We start from the raw sequence: 15261 nt of genomic DNA on the forward strand, positions 1-15261 counted from the left end.
ATGGCTGGTGACAAGTGCTCATTCGCTCTAGTCCCAGCACGGGGACCACAGCTGCCTGGCGGGGAGGCCAGGCGGGGTAGGTAGTGGGAGAGCCAGGCCCAAGGCTGGTGGAGTCACAGTGTGAGCCCCCTCTCATCATGTCACATACTGGGGTGTGGCTCGGCCGAGGTGGTCAAGATCAGGGGGCAGAGTCCTGTAGGCCTTTCTGCTGGAGAACCCCCACCCTCGGGCTGTTTCTTCTCGCATCAGGCTCGAGCTCCTCCGTCACCATCTCAGACACACTGATGGGGACAACCACTCTTACCCTCACGGAACTCCCTGGGGAGGCAGGCTCAGGGCAAGGGGGAAGGTGGGGAAGGTGGAGCGGCTCATTGCAGGGCCAGCCTGAAGGGGCAGCAGGACACTGCCCAGGTCCAAGCAGACCACCCCCAGCACCCTCGGCCTCTGGAGGTCTCCCCCAGAGTAGGGGTCACCATGGACCCTCTGGCTCCTCCTCTCAGTCCTTCCCACTGGGGCTCCCTGGCCCCTCACGCCCTGGAACCTCCCAGAAAGACCTCCCCTGGGGGACTTTCTCAGCTTCCCGGGGGAGGGCAATAGCATCCATACCTCATCGGGCAGACGGGATGAGGCCCCAAGGCCCCAGGGTCTCCAGGAGGACAAGTGTGTGCTCCCATGCCGTGACCATCTTGGTGCTGCCCTGAGCCGAGAGGGGGAGCCCCTGGGAACTCGACATCTGTATTTCCTCCCTTCAAGCCATGTCTCCAGAGTGCCCCTCCCCCACTTGTGCCTCGTCCCTTTGGGGCTACCTTCCTTGCACGGATGAAGTTCATGAGGTCCTCCAGCTGCAAGAGGGGTACCCCAGCTCTGGGCTCCCTTGCTCCCGACTGCTTGCTGACCCCAGGTCAGGCCTGGAGGAGGGGGCTGCACACAGCTTTTCAACCCCACAGCTCCCTGCACCCCTCCAGAGTCGGCCGCCAAAACCAGCTCCCCAACCCTAGACACACCCTGTGGCCTGGGCTCACCGTGCAGTCAGCTGGAGAACTGAGTCCAGCGTGCATGGGCTTGACTTCCACTGGTGAGCACGTGTCCGTGACGGGAACGTCTTCCCTCTCCTCTCCCTCGACACTCCGCTGAGTGGCCCTGGGGTGCAGTTGCCTCTGTAGTCCCCAGCACCCCTGCTCACCCAGCACAGAGAGGTGTGGGAATGGCCAAGTGGATCGTGAGACCACCAGAGGCCATTGCCCCAAAAAACAATGAGCAGGCTGAATGGCAGGGCTTTGGAAGGGGGAGAATGGAAATGTTACCCTGGGGCCGCTGTCACCCCGTACGTGACCCACGACGCCCCTGTGCCCTCCGTGGGCCTCCTCCTGGGGCAGACTGTGGCAGTGACCTTGGCAAAGCGAGTGATCAGTTTTACTCACAGACTCACGTGTGAGGTGGAGAGAAGAGACTGAGTTCAGTCACGAGGGCAGGTGGGTTGCAAACAGCACCGTTTATTTCTCCCCTGGGTGCAGAGGGCTGAGGCAGAACAGGGATCAGCCCCGAGCTCAGGCCTGGTGCCCTTATACATTGCATAGAAACGAGGCCCCTCTGGGGCGGAAACTACAGGCTGGGGGCTTGATCCAGCGGTGTCACGGGAGACCTGGGTATTGAAATGAGGCCCTCTGGGGTGGAAACTACAGGCTGGGGGCTTGATCCAGCGGTGTCACGGGAGACCTGGGTATTGAAACGAGGCCCTCTGGGGCGGAAACTACAGGCTGGGGGCTTGATCCAGCGGTGTCATGGGAGACCTGGGTAGTCATTCCGGTGGTCACAGTTCCGGTGGTCACCGTTCCGGTGGTCACAGTTCCGGTGGTCACCGTTCCGGTGGTCACAGTTCGTGGTTTGCTGGTTCCTTCGTGGTCCTCACCGTCCTGGGTTCGCTGGTTTCTGACAAAGGCACATTCTACAGAACTTTCTACAGGGTCAGCCTTGGGGTGGAACTCCGTAGGGTGGGCTCGGGGGCTGGGGGCCAACATGGGGGGGGGAACTTGGGTTCTTAGCAGACTCTCCTACACCTCACATAATGGATGACAAATGACGTTTCAAATGCACGCTACCTGAGACTGTACGGAGGCCAGCAACGAAACTGGTTGGTGGCCTTTTCTACATGGAATTACAACACCTTGACCACAATTTACTTCCTCCTTTTCCTTTATTTCATTCTCAAAAAACATCACTGGCACCGGTGTGCAGCCACCACCGCCCAAATCTCGTGGGGAAAGCCCCCAAAGTCAAGGAAGTCCGTGGCTGCAGCACTGGAAGCCCGGGCGGGCGTGTGGCCGGTGCCGATGAAACCACAGGATTCGAGCCGTCCTCGAGCGGGTCGGTGATGGCCGGAAGCTTCCCAGGTAGACCAGCACACAGTTTACACGTCAGCATGTGGGTATATTGACACCTGTCGAATGGGCTTGTGAAAAAAAAAACAAAACGGTTTTGTTGTTATAACTAACGTCTGGGATGTTTTTATTTAAATAAAAAGATCTCCATACCGAAGGCTACAGTCCTCGATGGATCTTCGGTCAGCAAATGCTCCAAGTCCTCCTCGCTCTCATCCAGCAAGCCTGTGTCCTCTGCGCATTGAGCTTGTTCCCAAGCCTTCCTCCCGTCCTGATACCAGTCTTCTCCATATACCCCAGCTTCTCTGAGGATTTTTGCTCAGCCACAGGGGGATAACTGCGGCAAGAGGAGGCCACCCTGGTGCACACCTTTCCTGACTCTAAACCATGCAGCATCCCTCGTTCTGTTCCCAAAGAGGCCTCTCGGTCCGTGTACGCATTCCACAAGAGCACAATGGATATTCTGGAATTCCCGTCCTCAAGACTGTCCATGGTCTCTTATGATCCACACAGTCAAATGACTTTCCATCGTCAAGAAAACCCCAGCAAACTTCTTCCAGGTATTCTCTGCCTGGAGCTGGGCTCTGTCTGAGGTCAGCAATGCTATGTCCACACCCACCCCAAACACCGAGGTCTCTGCTGTCGCCGAGTCCAGTCTGGCTCATGGCAAGCTTTCTTGTGGGTTTCTGAAGCGGTAACTGCTGACGGGAGTAGACAGCCCAGAGTTACTGGTGGTTTTGAACTGCCAACCATGTGGACCACAGCCTGACGTGTAACCTCTATGCCAGCAGGGCTCCCAGAGAGGCTGGAAGCATCTCTTGTTGTTGGTGTTGCTGAGACAACACCAGTTCAAGGGTTTCTCCGCATACAATCCCGTGACCTTGACTATAATCTGTGAGTTGCCCCTCTTGAAACAGTAGGAAATGGTTAAGAACCCACGATGCTGAAGGAAGACACCCACGCTGCACGGAAGGCCTTGGTAGCAATCCAGGCTCCGGCACGGAAGGACTGCCGACGGAAATGTTCCAACAAGCTGAGACGCGGCGCTGGAAGCACGCCCTGGTCTGCGCTGAGACATTCCGAAGACAGCTCCTTGGCCACCTGACTGGAGAGCCTCCACCTGGGTCTGTGCCCGTCAAAAAGAAAGGTGTCTCGCAGGATGCAGAAAGGATCTTACAACCCGATTAATGGCATGTGCAAGCAACACTTTGCCGAATATAATCCAACAGCGGTTTTACCGGGACATGCACACACCTGCTCGTGGGATGGCATCAGGCACATCCTACCTGAAGACAAGGAGGAAAGAACAGAGCAAAGCGGATGGCAGAAGAGACCCCGGAACTTGCTCTGGAACCCAGAGTAGCTAAGACAGGTGGAAGGAACAAAGAAGTAAGGAAACGGAATAGAACATGTCGAAAAGCAGCTCGAGCAGACAGAGTAGAGTGTTACGTGGAGGTGGGCAGAGACCTGCAGTTGGGAGCCGAAAGGAAGCGCGTGGCAGCACACCTCAAGCTGCGAGAACGGAGAGAGGCCCAAACAGAAAAGCAGGGCGGGGTGACGGTATCGGCAATAAACTGGTCAGTCCACGGGAGGCATGTACACGGACTTGCCCTACCAAAAAGAACTGGCCACCCTTCCGCCGGAAGCCACGGGAATCCAAGCGGCACGCAGCACAGGGCCGGCGAGAGCAACGTGAGGCGGAGCGTGGCTGAACGCAGAGGACGCCGCCAGGATGTGTGCTTGAGCGTGCTCACTGCCTCTGCAGACGCGCTGGGCTGTGTAGCGCAGAACAGACTGGGGCGTTTGGCTGCGTTCTCTAGAGAAGCAAACCCAGGACATGTCTAAATGTCGGCACAGAGAAAAACACCAATCACCACGTGTGCCTAATACGCCGAAGAATGGGAATTCCAGAACACCTGTGCTCATGGGGAACCTGTAAGTGGGCCAAGAGGCAGCCTCGTGCACAGAGCAAGGGGATACTGCCTCGTTTACAGTCAGGAAAGGGGAGCGTAGGGTTGTGTTTAGCACCATGTTTATTCAGTCCGTGCTCAGCAAGTCAGCTGAGAAGCGGGCTCGGGTGGGGGAACATGGCATCAGGGTTGGAGAGAGGCTTATTAGCACCTCTGATAGGCGATGGCACAGCCTGGCTGCTGAAAGCAGGGACAGCCTGAAGCACTTGCTGACGAAGGTCAAGGACTGCAGCCTTCAGGATGGGTGGCAACTCAGTGTAAAGATAAGAAAATCCTCACAAACGGGCCAATAGGTAACAACACCATGATAAAGAGCGGGGGCAGGGGGAGATCCAAGTTGTCAGTTTTGCTTGGATTCACAGTCAGTGGTCACGGAAGCAACAGTTACAAACAAAACCCAAAAAACCCAGGTGATGGAGGACTGGGCACTAGTCCACCCACGGTGGGCATTCTTTTTTTTTTTTTTTTTTTTTTGGTGCCGAAACCCGGGAACGAAGCTGGGCATTCTTTATGCCTCCACAGGAAAGGGAGAGAGGGACCAGACCCCACCCCGCAGCGCCAAGCCTTGAGGGCAACATACCTGGCCGGAGCAGCGAACTCACTGAGAGGACGATGGGTCGGCCCACGCCGAGCTTCTGAGAGGACAGCACTGAAGGTATAGCCTGGGGAGAGTGGTGAGTCTGTCCAGGCCACGTGTGTGCGAGCCAAGAGGGAGAGAGCGAGAGAGAACCTCGTCATGGCCCACCAAGCCCAAGGGACAACACCCCTGCTCAGAACTGCCAACGCACAGAGAGGACCACCGGGCCGGTCCCACCACAACACATGACACTCCCTCACTGACGCATAGTGCTACAGGGACAGCACTGGAGACACTCTGTGGAAAGTGTACCCAGTCTGCCCAGGCACAGCGGGGTGAAATGCAAAGGGAGTGCAACAGGGCAGCAAAGGGAGCAACCTAACCAAGTCCCCAAGGGATCCTGAACAAGGACTTCTGACTTGGGGGACAGGGCGTGGCACCTCATCAGACCCGATGGGAAAGCTGCATAAGGGTCAGTTGACAGACATCAACGATCTCTCGTTGTTGTTTTCTTTCGCGCTCTGTCTGTCTTTATAAGATAGGCAGGACAAACAATCCCGAGGAGAAAACAACAGACCGGCAGTCCTGGGGGACATGGGACAGGATGGGGTGGGGAAGCCAACACACTCAGGGATGAGGGGACAGCAAGAGATCTAAAAATGAGGGCGAGGAGGCCTGGTGGGGTTTGATCACATGCAGTGTATCCAAGAGGAATTACTGAGAGTAAGTGGAGGGTGAGCATGACAGTGGGACAGGAGGAAGGTGAAGGAAATCGAGAAAAGAAACAGGAGGCAAAGCTATATCTATAGGCATGTATAAATATAAATATATTAATTTATAGTGAAAGGGATAGAGGTCAATGTACATATATTGATATGTACATATTTATATGTTAAGTATTTATGTTAAGTATTAAGATAGCAGATGGACTTTGGACCTCTACTCAAGGCCTCCCTAAACACAAGAACACTTTGTTCTAATAACCTGGCATTCCACGATGCTCACCTTCCTAACACGATCACTGAAGACAAAGCGGGTGCACAAGCAAATGTGAAGAAAGTGGTGGTGCCCGACTGTCAAAGATATAGCGTCTGGGGTCTTAGAGACTTGACGTTAAACAAGCAGTCATCTATCAAGGAAGCAAATAAGCCCACATAGAAGAAGCACACCAGCCTGTGTGATCGTAAGGTGTTAATGGGGTCAGCTATCAGATATCAAAAGATCCCAAACAATTATATCAATGTGAATGAGGGAGGTTGGAATGGAGATCCAAAGCCCATCTTGTAGACAGACATCCCCCCACAGAAGGGTTACAAGGAAGGGATGATTCAACCAGCACCGACAAAGCACACATCATTCCTCTAGTTCCTGCATGCTTCCCCCTCCCCCGCCCCTGCGAGCCAGCTCTACCTTACAAATCCAGCTAGCCTGGAGTACACATGTTTGTACAGATAAGAGCTCTTGACACATGGAATTCAGGACAGATAAAACCTCAGGAACAGTAGTGGGAGTAGCGATATCATGAGGGGAGGGAGATGATAGGGGGCAGGGGGGGTGGAGAGGGAGAAAGAGGGGGCACGCAAGGTTGGATAGATAGCCCACCACCCCAGGGAAACAAATAACATAAATGTGGGCAAAGGGAGACAACGGACAGTGTAAGACACGAAATAGCAGCAATAATATATAACTGATGGATTCACGAGGAAGGGAGGTGGGAAAAGAGGAGCTGAGACCAAGGGCTCAAGTAGAAAGAAGCTGATTTGGAAATGCTGATAGCAACACACGCACAAGTGTGTTCATACAGTTGAATGATGGATTGTCTTAAGATTTGTAAGATTCCCCCAATAAAACGATGACTGAAAAAGAACGAAATCAAACAATACATCGCATTGGGTAAGTCTGCTGCACAAGACGTCTCTAACGTGTCGAGCAGGGATGCCGCGTTGAAGACGGAGGTGTGCCTGACCCCTACCTTGAAGCCTGCAGTGGCCTCGTGTGTGTAGGAAAGCTGACGCCGATTCAGAAAGAGCCAGAATCTGAAGGATGGCGTTGGGTTGGGGAAGAACACCAGAGCAGCCAGCATGGAGGGTGGTGAGCCCTCATCTCTCATGGTTGGACATATTGTCAGGAAAGGCCATTCCCTGGAGAAGGGCGGTCATGCTCAGTGAAGCAGAGGGTCAGTGAGGAGGAGGAAGGAGGGCTAATTGAAGGGCGGAGGGAGAAATGGCTCTGCAAGCCTCGCCTTTCTAGTTCTCGGGTCTCTGGCTTTCTGATGGTTGGACCAGGGTGCAGCTGCCTTAGCGGTTCCCTGCTTCAGCTTGCAAGGCTCACTTCCTCGAAGACATCCCTGAGGAGAAGCTGCATGGACCTACCCCGATGCAGCCCTGGGTGCTGGAGCAGCCGTGGGGAGACCCCTGCCAGTGCTGAGATGCTTACACGCTCACTGACTCGGCTTTCCTCCTGCAGTCGGCATCATTGTGTGTGTTTTGTGAGATGGAGGAGGACATTGTGGATTGGTGTTGGACATATGGGTTAATGTTGGACTTGTGGGCTTGGGCAGCACTGGGTTGGGATGTTTTCTTGATGTGCACTTAACCTTTATATAAAACTCTCTCATATGTGAGTTTTCTGTGGAGTCATTTCTCTAAAGTCCCCAGACTGACCCAGGATTGGTTTGAGATTTGAAAATGGTCTCCTGGCAGTCGTTTCAGTGGTCCAGCCAATCTCCATGGCTCTAGAAAGTCAGGAGAGGTCTTTCGTCGCGGCCGCCGACATGCCCTCCAGACTGAGGAAGACCCGGAAACTGAGGGGCCACGTGAGCCACGGCCACAGCCGCATCGGGAAGCACAGGAAGCGCCCAGGAGGCCGGGGCAATGCCGGCGGCTTGCATCATCACAGGATTGACTTAGACAAATACCATCCAGGTTACTTTGGAAAAGTCGGTATGCAACATTACCACTTGAAGAGGAACCAGAACTTCTGCCCAACTGTGAACCTCAGTAAACTGTGGACCTTGAGCAGTGAGCAGACCAGGGTAAATGCTGCCAAAAATAAGACTGGAGCTGCTCCCATCACTGATGTGGTGCGATCGGGCTACTACACAGTTCTGGGCAAGGGTCAGCTTCCAAAGCAGCCCGTCATCTAAAGGCCAAATTCATCAGAAGAGCTGAGGAGAAGATTAAGGTGATAGAAAACTTGGCTTCTGGAAGTCATGGTCCCACCAGAGGTGGAAGATGTTCCTAGTGGTCTTCTTCCCACCCCGCCCTTCTGCTGGGACCCGTCGTAGCTCCAAGTGTTCCCTCTGAGTGCCGCCCGTCACACCAGCTAGCTGTGTGTCCTCAGCCAGATCCCTTCCCTCTCTGGGCCTTGGCCTCCCTAGTGGAGAGAGTGGGGGGCGTGACTCTGAGCTCCTGTCTTTCCCCATCAGGGGTCTTTGAATGCAAAAGCCGACCAGGCCACCCATGTCTGCATGCCCTCAACACAGCCCAGTGTGGCGCAGGGACCCTCCGCTCCATTCCCGTTCCACGCGCGCACACACACGCAGCCGCCGCCACCATCAGCGCTGTCTCCCAGGCCCTTCATTCCTTGCTCCTCACTCTTCGATGCCAAGCACATTACGGGATAATTAAGTAAAAATAGGCCTTCCGACCAGTGCAGCTCATTAAGGCCTAATTAACTTAATTAGTTCCAGGTGTGGATGGTGCAGCTCCAGTGCAATGGCTGCTGTTTGCAGTAATTGCATCTTCGTGGCAGCAGAAGTGGTGGTGGCCAGGCAGGGGCTGCCTCTGAGGCCTGGAGGTCTGCCAAGGAGTCCAGGGGGAGGGGAGGGGAGGGGAGGGGGTGTGAGAAGCAGCCACGCAGGCCAGGGACCACCCACCCACAGAGCAACGTCTCCCTCTGCCTCATGCGGGTCACCCTCAGCTGGAGCACCCTCTCTCTCTCCCTGTCACTCCCTGTCTTGCTCTCTCTTTCTCTCAGTCTCTTTCTGTCTCTCTCAGTCTCTGTCTCTCCCTGTTTCTGTCTGTGTGTCTGTGTTTCTCTGTCTTTTTGTCTCTGTCTACCTCTCTCAGTCTATCTCTGTCTCTGTCTCTACCTCTGCCTCTCTGTCTCTCTGTTTCGGTCTCGCTCTCTGTCTGTCTGTCTGTGTCTCTCCCTGTGGGAACACAGAAGTGCTCAGCCCAGGGGACGAGAGCACGGTGTGCTCTGGGCAGAGCGGGGTGGGGAGCCCCGCGGAGGCTGTGGGGCAACAGCACACCACGCTCCCTGCCGGGAATCCCAGGCCTCCCTCTGGCCCGAGGGCAGCATGAGCAAGTGTGTCCAATGGGAGACCGAGAGGTCAGGGGTCCACAGGGTCTCAGCCGTGCTGTTGGGCGGCCAGGGTCCTGCGGGTGGATCTGGTAGGTGTGGACAGACTGGAGGGCGGATGGGGCCCAGGTCACTGGCTGGGTGTAAGGGGGTGGGATGAGGCCTCCAGGGAGGCTGTGGGCGTGGGGTGGGCTCTGGATGGGGCTGGGATGAGCGGGCGGTAAGGGAAGTGGCCAGGGCAGAGGCAACATGGGAGGAACTCACTTCCAGCCTTGTGCCCACACGTCTGCTCCCCGGACTTCCTCACGGAGATAGACGTCTCATGAAGGGTGGGCACCAGCCCGGGGAGCCGAGCGGTGGGAGGATCGTGTTGGGGGGGTAGTGACCCCCCACACACACACCCACGTCCCCTGACCTCTCCCGGGAGATGTGGCTCCTCTGTCCCTGGGGCTGGGACAGACTCGATGGAGTCTCTCGTGCTCAGCACAGAGGGGCACTCCAGTTCTGTCCTGATGCCCACGTGCCGGTGCCCGTGTGTGCAGGGTCCCTTTACATGCCTCCCATGACAGAGAGCTCCCTGCCTCCTGGGCAGCCCCGGCCCCGGACCCAGGCCATTCTGTGTTTGCCCCACCTTCTGCCTCGCCCCGTCTCCCATCCTGTGTCTGTTCAGGCCTTGCCCAAGACACCTGGGGTGGCCAAAGTCTCCGTGTGCGTCCTCCCTGGTGGGGAAAGCACTGCTGATGTTTCTCAGAAGGCGGTGTCTGCTCTCAGGACCATCATCTGGGGCACACCATCATCTGGGGGACAGTCGGTCATCTTCGCCAACGCCTCGGCTTGAAGGCACCTCAGGGCTCCCTACCTGGTTGCAAAGCCAGAAAGACCGAGTGACCGCAGAAGACAACTCGGCCCTCCCCCTGGAGCAGGCTGTCCAGTGCTGCGGGTTCAGGCTGGGCCCAGGGCTCCCTGCTGCCTGCTGGCTTCAGGCAGGAGACCCGACCGGGGCCCCTCTCTCTGTCGTCCAACACAGATGCAGAGGGGTCCCCAGGGAGAGGAGCGATGCTTGCTGGGGTCCCAGGGCCTCACTGAGAGGTAGCCCGCTCTTGCCCCAACCTCAGCATTCCCTTCAGCAGAGCAGCAGCCCCGCTCCGGGCCGCCTGGGCCCTGTGCTCCATAGTGGGTGCTCACTCAAGGGGACCCCATGGTGGCTGAGCGGGGCGGGATGTCTGACCACCCTAACTGGGTGGTCTGTCTCAGGGCAGTGGTGGTGTGACTGGCCCTGTCCTGTCTGTGATGCAACCCCGGTACTGAGGGTCTGTGCTGGACCTACCGGCTCTGCATGGCCCCCGACCCTTGGAAGGCTTGTAGACCCCCATCCCACGGAAACTCACCCTGGATCCCTATCCTTGTGCAGATCATTGTCGGGGGGTGCCGGCGGCCTCAGAGGTCAGCAGGAACACCGGGGAGGGAGGGGGAATGGAGTTGCCATCTGCGTCCCCTGCCCACGCCCCACCCTGCCTAGTGTGTCCTCAGCTTTTGCTCTGGGGGTCCTGGATGGAAGTCAGACTGGTATCAGGGGGGCCCTGAGGACCAGAAGGGGCAGCAGACCTCATTCTCTCCAGATCCTGGGGACCCCAGGCCTCCTGACCACTGGAGGGGCTGGGAGCACCATGCGGGTGGGAGCCAGAGCAGTGGGGGTGCCTTTGGGAGGGGGCAGGGCAGGTTGCCAGACCCCGTCCATCACCAGCGTTAGTTCCATTGTCTGGGGTCCTTCCAGAGGCCTGGCTCTGCTCACTTGGGGTGCCATCTAGGACGGGTTCAGCTTTGCTCCGCTCTGCCGGGGGGGTTCCCACTCTTCCAGGCTGTTCATGCTTTTCAGTCTCCCAGAGCCCCAGTGTGCTGGGGGGAGGGGCCGTCCACTCACAGATGGGGCAGTGAGGCCTGGGGAGGGGACGGGAGATCCTGGAGTCCAGGTCCCCTCAGGTCCACAGATCCAGCTCTGAGGAAGTGGCTGGCAGCCAGGAGAGGCGGCTGCAGGGATGGTGGCCAGGACAGCCTGGCTCTCTGGACCCTGGTTTGCTTCGGCCTTCCCCCAGCCCCACATATTGCCACTGTAGAGCTGCACCTCTGCCCCAGCCGGGCTGTCCTTGGGCAAGCACCTTCCCTTCCCCACTACCCCCACATCTTAACATCACTGTTGGTCACAAGAGCTGGACCATGACCAGACAAAGGGACCGGGATGAACGTGCTGGTTGTCATGGTAACCTGGTGGGGCTGCTGGGACCTGGGGGAGGGGCCTGGCTCTATGCCTGAGTCCAGGCATCTGGACAATCTCTGAGCAGGAGCCAGGGTGGCCCAGAGGCTGCTGGGAGACCCCTCCTGGCTCAGGCCCACCATGGTCCAGCACACAAGGACACCCTCGCCCCCTCCAAGGTCGCACCTGCTCCCTGGCCTCCCCTAGTGGCCCCATTCTCCGGACACCTACGCCCCCCCTCCCACCTACTCTTCAGCCCCCCTCCCATCTACTCTTCAGCCCCCGGCCCAGCAGCCTGCTCTGAGATCTGGCCAGGAAGGGCTGTGAGGGCAGAGTGAGCTTTGGGCAGGGGCCAGCTCAGGCTGACCAGCAGTGGGGGTGCCCAGGACAAGGCCTCCACACCAGCGCCCCAGACTCTACACCTTCGTGTGCCCAGTGTCAGTTTCCAAAGGCCAGATCCCCTTTGGTTACAGATTTCCAGGGGCAGGCAGGCAGGGGCCAGGTTGGGAAGGGGGGTGTTGAGTCTCGCTCTCCAGGCCCCCAGGGGAAGAGGGGGAAGCTGGGCAGGGGTCTCTGCTCTTGAGGCCAGTGGGCAAGGGGAGTGGCTGCTGTTGGAGGAGGTCTTTTGGGGGTGTGCAGGGCGGGGGAGTTTCTGTTGATCTGATTGGCAGGTCTTTCCATAAACAGATGGAGAAACTGAGGTCTTGGGAGCTGCTGGGTTCTGCAGCCTGTAAGGGAGGTCTGCCTGCCGGGCTCCCTGATACCCCAGGCCTCCCTCACCATTGGGGGAATGAAGGTAGGACAGAGGGAAGGGGGCCCCTGGCAGATGCCCCTTCCCCTTCTGACTGGATTCCCAGGACAACTGGGCTTTGTCTGGTGGCTCAAGTGCTGGCCGCTCTGCCACCCTGCTGGTGCCCAGACTCCCCTGCCACCTGCCATAAGCATGGACAAGCCCCTTCCCCGGAGAGGTATCAGTTCAGACCGACACCCCCCCCCCCCCAACAGTGCAGAAAAGCCCATTCCTGTTGACGGAGTCCTAGTGGCACCACGATTCAGCACTTGACTGCTGTGTTTGTCTGGATAGACTAGGAAACAGATCCATCGAAACTCTTACGTATGAGAGTTTTCTGTAAAGGGTGAGTGCACATCAAGAAAACATCCCAACCCAGTGCTTTCCAATCCCACAAGTCCAACATTAGCCCATATGTCCAACACTGATCTACAAAACACACAATGACGCCGACTGCAGAAGGTAAGCTGAATCAGTGAATGTGTAAGCATCTCAGCACTGGCAGGGGTCTCCAACAGGGCTGCTCCAGCACCCAGGGTTGCATCAGGGTAGGTCCATGTGACTTCTCATAGGGGATGTCTCACAGGAAGTGAGACTTGCCAGTTGAAGCAAAGAACTGGCTAAGGCAGCTGCACCCTGCTCTGACCATCAGAAAGCAAGAAACCCGAGAACTAGAAAGGCGAAGCTACTGAGCCATTTATCCCTCCCCCCTTCAATTAACCCCACATGTGTTTATCGGCCAGGTTGGCACAATAAACCGTAACTATCTCAGCTGCTGACCCCAAGGTCGAAGGTTTGAATCCACCAGCCAAAAGATGAGGCGGCTGGCTTCCATTGAGATGACCGGCAGCCTTGGAAGCCCTGTGGACGGCTGGGTCTCTGACTCGTGGGCAGCAGGCTTGTCCTCGCTGAGCACTGAGGGGCTTCTCACATGGCCCCTCCTTCCCAGGGGCCGGGGAGGGCAGTGTTTTCTCCAGGACGAAGGTAGCTGGAACTGGAACCCCTTCTCGGTGGCTTTCCAAACACTGTGCACAGGTGGCCCGGCTGTGGGCTGGCTGAGGCTTGTGCTTCTACTCTGCAGGTGGAAACACGGAGGCCTTGTAAGGGAAGGGACTTCCCCAGCAAGAAGCCAAGCCTCTTGTCCCTGACCTTGGCCCTCTCTCCACTCAGCTCAACGTCATCGAGTCGATGCCAATGCACAGCGACACTGTGGGACAGGTAGAGCCCCCTGTGGGTTTGGGAGATGGTAACTCTTTACAGGAGTAGAAAGACCCATCTTTGTTTTTAAATCATTTTATTGGGCACTCATACAATTCTTATCCCAATCCATACATCTATCCATTGTGTCAAGCACATTTGTACGTTTGTTGCCATCATCATTCTCAAAACATTTGCTTTCTACTTGAGCCCTTAATATCAGCTACTCATTTATCCCCCTCCCTCCCTACTTCCCCCAAGAAGGTGACCAGATTTTAACATTGGTAAAGCGGGACACCATTGATAAAACTCATATCCTGGCGAAATAGCCACCTGGCAGCCGAAAACCTTATACCCTAGCTTGTCGTGCATTCTTATCAAAAATCGGAACTTTTTAAAAATGCCGTGGGACACGGGGAAAATTGTTAAAAATTGGGACTGTCCTGCCCAAAGCGGATGTCTGGTCACCTGAAGTTCATCTTTCTAAGGAAGGGTGAAAGGTCAGAATGTCAGGGGCTGGTCCCAGAGCAGCCAGTTCTAGGGGGGAGGAGGCCCAGCGGAGCCTGTGCACACCAGGCTTCCTGGAGAGTTGGCACAAGGTATGGGGCGGGTCCCAGGGTGGAGATAGGAAGCTGAAGCTGGCATGAGGCTAGCCCGGCTCCGTGGACCCTGGGGGACTGACAAAGGGCCAGGGTTCCAGCTCCAATATCCTAATTCAGAGCAGGAGCTGCTGGGTCCCACCCGAGACATCCTGGGGAGCTGTCACTGTCTTGGGGACCGGTCCCTGGAGCTTCACCCAGCAGGTGGTGGGCCCATCCAGAGTGCCCCTTGGGGGTAGAGCCTCAGTATCCACGGCCCCATCTCAAGGCATGTTCTGGGTTCTCAGGCTGTGGGTCCGTGGGGCTGAGCGGTGGCAGCAGCCACGATCTTGGGGGCCAGTTGTCATTTCCTGAAGGTCCCCCCTGGACAGCTGGGTTAGTCAGGGCTACCCTGCACTGGGGGACACTGAGGAGCCATCGCATGGTCGGTTAACAGTGTTCTGGGGGCGAGGCAGTCAGGGAGGGCTTTCTGAGTAGGTGTGGCCTGAGCTGGGGCTGGGAGGTGGTCAAGAAGCAGGAAGAGGCAGGTGGCTGCAGCTGGGAGGCTCCAGGTGAGGAGAGATGAATGGCCGGGGGGGCGACAGGGCCCCGAGGAAGACTCCTTCCTGGGCCAGTCCTTCTGACCCTCCAGCCCCCCACAAGGAATTCCCATCCACATCTCCTGCCTCAAACATAGTCCTCCTCCAGATCTGGGAGGCTGGCCACGTGGCTGCCAGGAGATCACACATCTTCGCCTCTGTTCAGAGCCCTGGCAGCAGGGCAGTGATGCACAGGGCTGCTGACAGAGAGGTCAGAGCTCTGCCGGGGAAAGATGAGGCAGCCCCTTCCTGTACAGCAAGAGTCCCCGTCCCAGGAGGGACCTCATCTGTGTAGTCCCTGTGAGTCAGTGAACTCCATGGCCGTGACTTTGGTTCAGCTTTGGTTGATTTTTATGGATCCAAGGAGATACTGGTCAGAGCTGCTGGGTCCCGTTGACCAATGATAGGGAAGGGAAGGGTCAAGGGAGACCTCGGGTGGCCAGCACTGGGGGCTACACCCTGGGCCTCACTCAGTCTCCACCCTGACACGCCCTGTGCCTGCAACTCCGGTTCTCTTGGCAGCAGCTCAGTGCCCCACCTCGTAAACCAGGGGGAGACCCCGGGGGCCCAGGGGGTGGGGGAAGCTCCAGCCACCCTGTCCCGATGCCTGTTCCCC

The 15261-nt window shown here is 57.1% G+C and overlaps 1 pseudogene; it reads left to right on the top strand.

Annotated features, from left to right (window-relative positions):
• The first annotated feature begins 7684 nt into the window (after positions 1–7684).
• On the top strand, positions 7685–8070 carry LOC142447306 (large ribosomal subunit protein uL15 pseudogene; annotated as a pseudogene).
• Positions 8071–15261: the final 7191 nt, after the last annotated feature.

This window comes from Tenrec ecaudatus, chromosome 4 (assembly GCF_050624435.1).
Source record: "Tenrec ecaudatus isolate mTenEca1 chromosome 4, mTenEca1.hap1, whole genome shotgun sequence".
In the NCBI taxonomy this organism is placed as follows: domain Eukaryota; kingdom Metazoa; phylum Chordata; class Mammalia; order Afrosoricida; family Tenrecidae; genus Tenrec; species Tenrec ecaudatus.